The 6,727-nt window shown below is 43.5% G+C and overlaps 1 protein-coding gene across 3 annotated transcripts in view; it reads right to left on the bottom strand.

The window, feature by feature from the left end:
* The window catches only part of LOC110524608 (ecotropic viral integration site 5 protein homolog), a 59,390-nt gene extending 55,221 nt beyond the window's left edge, over nucleotides 1-4,169 (bottom strand). For 2 of the 3 annotated variants that reach the window (XM_036978449.1, XM_021604431.2), the window contains exon 1: nucleotides 3,885-4,166. The gene's annotated coding sequence lies outside the window, so the exon portion shown is untranslated. Of the gene's footprint in view, nucleotides 1-3,884 lie in introns of all 3 variants that reach the window. The other variant, XM_021604432.2, reaches the window with a different exon arrangement.
* Nucleotides 4,170-6,727: the final 2,558 nt, after the last annotated feature.

Below are 6,727 nucleotides of genomic sequence, written 5' to 3' on the forward strand. Positions count from 1 at the left end.
AAGGGGATGCTTCCAAAAGGGTTCTATGGGAAAGGAGATGCTTCCAAAAGGGTTCTATGGGAAAGGAGATGCTTCCAAAAGGGTTCTATGGGAAAGGGGATGCTTCCAAAAGTGTTCAATGGGAAAGGGGATGCTTCCAAAAGGGTTCTATGGGAAAGGGGATGCTTCCAAAAGGGTTCTATGGGAAAGGGGATGCTTCCAAAAAGGGGTGCTTTAGTGCAGTTTACATTCAGCATTTTCAGATGGCCTCCGAGGTTCTATCCTCAATGTACAATGCAATAACCGTTACACATTAAGCTGGTATTCAATTGAAAACCCTAGGCTAGACAATTAACACGTGGCCTATAACAGTATTCCCATGTTGATGTCTAAAGGCTGACAACTGATTTTATGACAACACATCCACACACTATGATGTTGAGAAAATGAACACCACAAAGGAACTGAATTAGCTGTAAATGTGATTTGTGAAGCCTCTTATTTTTTCAGTTCTCTGCTAAATCACACTTTTGATTTATGTGGATTGTGCCATCCCTGTAGTTTACTCTATATGGTTTATGGTTAGACAAGAATGAAGAGGGGAGATCTCTGTCATAGAACAAAGACCAAAGTGTCATGGTGGTGAGTACAGACAAGCCAGTCCTCCACAAGCTCAGTTTCAGTGGTGTGATTCAAATCTCAAGTCACACTCCCCATGAGGGATAAATATTTTCCATAAAATCTAACAAGTTTCAATACCAGGAATAATTCATATTTCTCCCGAGAGTCTCATGAAATACCGCAAAAATCAAAGTGCCCATCTTAAGCACCGCATCGATTATATGCAACACAGGACACGCTAGATAAACTAGTAATATCATCAACCATGTGTAGTTAACTAGGGATTATGATTGATTGATTGTTTTATTAAGATAAGTTTAATGTTAGCTAGCAACTTACCATGGCTTAATGCATTCGCATAACAGGCAGTCTCCTCGTGGAGTGCAATGAGAGGCAGGTGGTTAGAGCGTTGGACTAGTTAACTGTAGGGTTGCAAGTTTGTATCCCCCGAGCTGACAAGGTGAAAATCTGCCGTTCTGCCCCTGAACGAGGCAGTTAACCCAGTGTTCCTAGGCCGTCATTGAAAATAAGAATGTGTACTTAACTGACTTGCCTAGTTAAATAAAGATTAAATAAAGGCAAAATCGGTGTCCAAAAATACCGATTTCCGACTGCTATGAAAACTTGAAATCGGCCATTCCGATTAATCGGTCGACCTCTAAAACATACCCTCGTAAAACTGACCATCCTACCGATCCTCGACTTCGGCGATGTAATTTACAAAATAGCCTCCAACACTCTACTCAACAAATTGGATGCAGTCTATTACAGTGCCATCCATTTTGTCACCAAAGCCCCATCCATATACTACCCACCTCTGCGACCTCTATGCTCTTGCTGGCTGGTCCTCGCTACATTTTCGTCACCAAATTCACTGGCTCCAGGTCATCTAAGTCCTTGCTAGGTGAAGCTCCACCATATCTCAGCTCACTGGTCACCACAGCAACAACCACCAGTAGCACACGCTCCAGCAAGTACAGTGTATTTCACTGGTCATCCCCAAAGCCAACACTTCCTTCGGCCGCCTTTCCTTCCAGTTCTCTTCTGCCAATGACTGGAACGAATTGCAAAAATCACTGAAGCTGGAAACTCATATCTCCCTCACTAACTTTAAGCGTCAGCTGTCAGGGCAGCTTATCGATCGTTGCAGCTGTGCACAGCCTATCTGTAAATAGCCCATCCAACCAACTGCCTACCTCATCCCCATATTTGTTTTTCTGCACACCAGTATTTCTACCTGCACATATAAATCACTCCAATGTAAATTGCAAAATTGTAATTACTTTGCCATGATTGGCCTATTTATTGTCTTACCTCCTTGCTTCATTTGCACACACTGTATACAGATTTTTCTATTGTGTTATTGACTGTACGTTTGTTTATCCCATGTGAAACTCTGTTGTTGTTTTTGGTCGCACTGCTTTGCTTTATCTTGGCCAGGTCGCAGTTGTAAATGAGAACTTGTTCTCAACTGGCCTACCTGGTTAAATAAAAGGTGAAATAAAAATCTTTATTTTCTTCTTTTTTTTTCAGGTTCAGGCTCATTTAATTTCTGTGATCTCGGGCCAGGGCTCAGGATTCAGGTCACCGGGCTTGCGTTGAACTGGGATTGAATTTTCAGTTCTGATTAGAACTCTAAACTGCATCCGGGTCTTGTGTGCGGTCCGGCATTGTCAATTATGCGTGTGCTTAGTGTGAAGCAAATTCTCTAGGCTAAAGGCTTCCATGTAACAACCTGTTTAGATGTGCCGTTTTATTTTTTGCCAATCTGCTGCTGCGCATGTTGTGTATTTTGTGGAATTACATTAGTGCTACATTGGTGGAAAATGTAAACTCATTTCCTGGGTCTTGTCATTTCATTTTTTTCAGGAAATGTGAAGAGTTGTCCCTCTCCCGGGATCCCGGTGTTAATCGCTTCTCCCCACTACTCCTCCTAGCCAACAAACAAGCCAAGAAATCACTGCAGTCACATGGCATGAATGTCTGGACTGGACTGTGAGACAGCAGGACAGACCAGCATGTGATTGTATTACAAAGCGCTTAACCTTAATGTCTAAAAACAGGTGTGCCTGTGAGGGGTAGTTTCCTAGTGTTATCAACTAGGCTAGGTCTAAGCTACAAAGTGGTATAATAGGGAGGGAGATTTTTGTCTTTAGTCAATCAGTGAAAGAGGAGGAAGAAACATGGGTCAGCTAGATACAGCATTACTAGCTAATACCCAGCATAGCAACAGATGACTGGATGCCTGGATCAGCAGTTAAGTGGATCATGAGGAAAGGGGATCTTCAGCACCCACTGCTTCCCAAATTGCACCATATTCTCTAAATATTCCACTACTTTAGACCATAGGTTTCTAATCAAAGTAGTGCAACATTTAGCAAATACGGTGCCATTAGGGTTGGGGTAGGGTTGAGGAGGGATTTCATCTAGCACCTATGATGAAAATTCTTTAGTGTGCTTACATTCCATGAAAAGTAAACAAGCTAAGAAAAGGCGAATGGAAAATCAATGTCCTTGGCTGGCACAACTGACACTGACTTATTTATCACTGTACACAAATAATTGGATGGCTGTACAGTGGAGGTAACAGTTGCAGTTCTCTCAGCTATTTACTTAAATTACAGGAGTTTGTCATCCAGGAAACCCTCATTTGAATAATTTAAAAGACCTCACATGGAAATTGACTGTGGTGGACTATAAACAGATTACCTTCAACTAGATATGCTGTCTCGGAGGTGTAAATCTATTAGCAAATAAAACATTTCAGTTCCACCATTGTGTGCCTAACGTTAACTTTACTATGACAGTAAAACGTAACTAACGTACAGCAACTGAAATGTGTTTACCGGGGGCTGTTTCTACAGTCATTATAAATGAGGCGTGAGTTTGTTAGCTGTCCACATTATAACTAACCGTCTGTTAAAGTTCATTGAATTGCTACAGGATTCAGTAAACATTTTGCATGAAGTTCAACTAGCAATGATTTATGAATTCATAGCTAACCGTTGTGCATATATTCGATGAACTAACAGCTTATGAAAGTTGCTAACGTTAGTTAGATTGGGTATTACAACAAGCTAAGCTAGCAAACAACTGCCTATTTAGCGACATAAAAGCCTACTTGAAATACAGTGCCCTATATACCAACATACCAAACACATTATTAGCTCCAGGCTATTTCCAAACACTTTAAAACGTTAGTTAGCTAGCTAGCTAGCTACTGTAGTTAGTTAGCCAAAGCAACAGCTCCTTGCTCATAAAACAAAAGTCTGAACCGCGCTTACCGTGCCTAGTCGCGTTTTCAACCCTGGGGGATAAACATTAACTTTCCATTGACCAAAGTACAACAGCACAGACTTGCGCAATTGAATTTAAACAAGTTCAATGGCCTGGTTTCGGATTTATTTTTAGGCCGAGTCTGCTAGTTAGCTAGCTGATTCCACCAGGCAACAGCTCCACGTCCAAACAACCCATCGAGCCGAATACGTGTACACAAATCGACAGCCAGCTCGTGCCAACAAAAGGGCAGCTCCAATGTTTACATCCACCGTACAGAGCATGCGTCACGTCAGTCGACCTGAAAAACCCAACTACCGAAAAATAGTACACTACTACTGCCCTCTACTGTTTATTTATTACCTTACACTTAGCCACAGTAGTTTAAATAACAAACCTTCAAGTTCCTTGATCAACTCTTTGACCTCTTTATAAACTCCACCAGCTATAGCTAGGTTTTTGTCAACAGACTTTTGAAAAATGTATCAAGTTCATGTCTATTATTTCTTGTCAGCACACAACAAAATACACTATCAGAGATCATAAACTGGGCGGTTCGAGCCCTGAATGCTGATTAGCTGACAGCTGTGGTATATGAGACAGTTTTCCATGGTTATGACAAAACATTTATTTTTTCTGCTCTAATTACGTTGGTAACCAGTTTATAATAGCAATAAGGCACCTCGGGGGTTTGTGATATATGGCCAATATAAGGGCTAAGGGCTGTATTGGCCACATACTACACCCCTCGTGCCTGATTGCTTAAATATAGACCCATTTGATAATTCTGTATGATACTTTTCACGTCATTAAAAAGAATCTAAACAATATCATATAATACAATATAAATCAAATCAAATTGTATTTGTCACATGTGCCAAATACAGCAGGGGTAGTCCTTACAGTAAAATGCTTACTTAGAAGCCCTTAACCAACAATGCAGTTTTAAGAAAATACCCTCAAATAATAATTTAAAAAGTAAGAGATAAGAATAACAAATAATTCAAGAGCAGCAGTAAATAACAATAGCGGGGCTATATACCGGGGGTACCGGTACAGAGTCAATGTCAATGTGCTGGGGCACCGGCATCTAGGTAATTGAGGTAATATGTACATGTAGGTAGAGTTATTAAAGTGATTATGCATAGATACAGGTCCTGGATGGCAGGAAGCTTGGCCCCGGTGATATACTGGGCCGTACGCACTACCCTCTGTAGTGCCTTGCGGTCGGAGGCCGAGCAGTTGCCATACCAGGCAGTGATGCAACCCGTCAGGATGCTCTCGATGGTGCAGCTGTAGAACCTTTTGAGGATCTGAAGACACATGCCAAATCTTTTCAGTCTCCTGAGGGGGAATAGGTTTTGTCATGCTCTCTTCAAGACTGTAATGGTGTGCTTGGACCATGTTAGTTTGTTGGTGATGTGGACACCAAGGAACTCTCAACCTGCTCCACTACAGTCCCGTCGATGAGGTTGGGGGCATGCTCGGTCCTCCTTTTCCTGTAGTCCAAATTCATCTCCTTTGTCTTGATCACATTGAGGGAGAGGTTGTTGTCCATGCACCACACGGTCAGGTCTCTGACCTCCTCCCTATAGTCTCATCGTTGTCGGTGATTAGGCCTACCACTGTTGTGTCATCAGCAAATTTAATGATGGTGTTGGAGTCGTGTCTGGCCGTGCAGTCATGAGTGAACAGGGAGTACAGGAGGGGGCTGAGCACGCAATCCTGAGGGGCCCCCGTGTTGAGGATCAGCGTGGTGGATGTGTTGTTACCTACCCTTACCACCTGGGAGGCGGCCCATCAGGAAGTCCAGGAACAAGTTGCAGAGGGAGGTGTTTAGTCCCAGGGTCCTTAGCTTAGTGATGAGCTTTGAGGGCACTATGGTGTTGAACGCTGAGCTGTAGTCAATGAATAGCATTCTCACATAGGTGTTCCCTTTGTCCAGGTGTAAAAGTGCAGTGTGGATTGTAATAGAGATCGCATCATCTATGGGTCTGTTGGTTCGGTTTGCAAATTGGAGTGGGTCTAGGCTTTCTGGCGTAATGGTGTTGATGTGAGCCATGACCAGCCTTTCAAAGCATTTCATGGCTAGAGACGTGAGTGCTACGGGTCGGTAATAATTTAGGCAGGTTACCTTAGTGTTCTTGGGCACAGGGGGGGCTATGGTGGTCTGCTTGAAGCCTGTTGGTAGTATTGCAGACTCAGACAGGGAGAGGATGAAAATGTCAGTGAAAGGGCCTCCCGAGTGCCGCAGTGGTCTAAGGCACTGCATGGTAGAGCTAGCTGTGCCACTAGAGATTCTGAGTTCGAGTCCAGGCTTTGTCACAGCCCGCACAATTGGCGCCGCCCCATGGATGTCCTTGTCCCGTGGCGCACTAGTGAATCCTGTGGCGGGCCCGGGATAGGTGCACACTGATACGGACGCCAGGTGTACAGTGTTTCCTCCGACACATTGGTGCACTGGCTTCTGGGTTATGTGGGCATTGTGTCATGAAGCAGTGCGGCTTGGTTCGGTTTCGGAGGACGCAAGGCTCTCGACCTTCGCCTCTCCCGAATCCATATGGGAGTTGCAGCGATGAGACAAGACTGTAACTACCAATTGGATACCACAAAATTGGGGAGAAAAAGGGCAAAAAATAATAATACTAAAAAAATTATAAAATAAATAAAATGTCAGTGAAGACACTTGCCAGTTGGTCAGCGCATGCTCGGAGTACATGTCCTGGAAAATCCGTCTGGCCCTGCGGCCTTGTAAATGTTGTTTGAAGGTCTTACTCACATCGGCTGCGGAGAGCGTGATCACACAGTCGTCTGGAACAGCTGGTGCTCTCATGCATGTTTCGGTGTTACT

The sequence above is a fragment of the Oncorhynchus mykiss genome, chromosome 5 (genome assembly GCF_013265735.2).
Source record: "Oncorhynchus mykiss isolate Arlee chromosome 5, USDA_OmykA_1.1, whole genome shotgun sequence".
Classification (NCBI taxonomy): domain Eukaryota; kingdom Metazoa; phylum Chordata; class Actinopteri; order Salmoniformes; family Salmonidae; genus Oncorhynchus; species Oncorhynchus mykiss.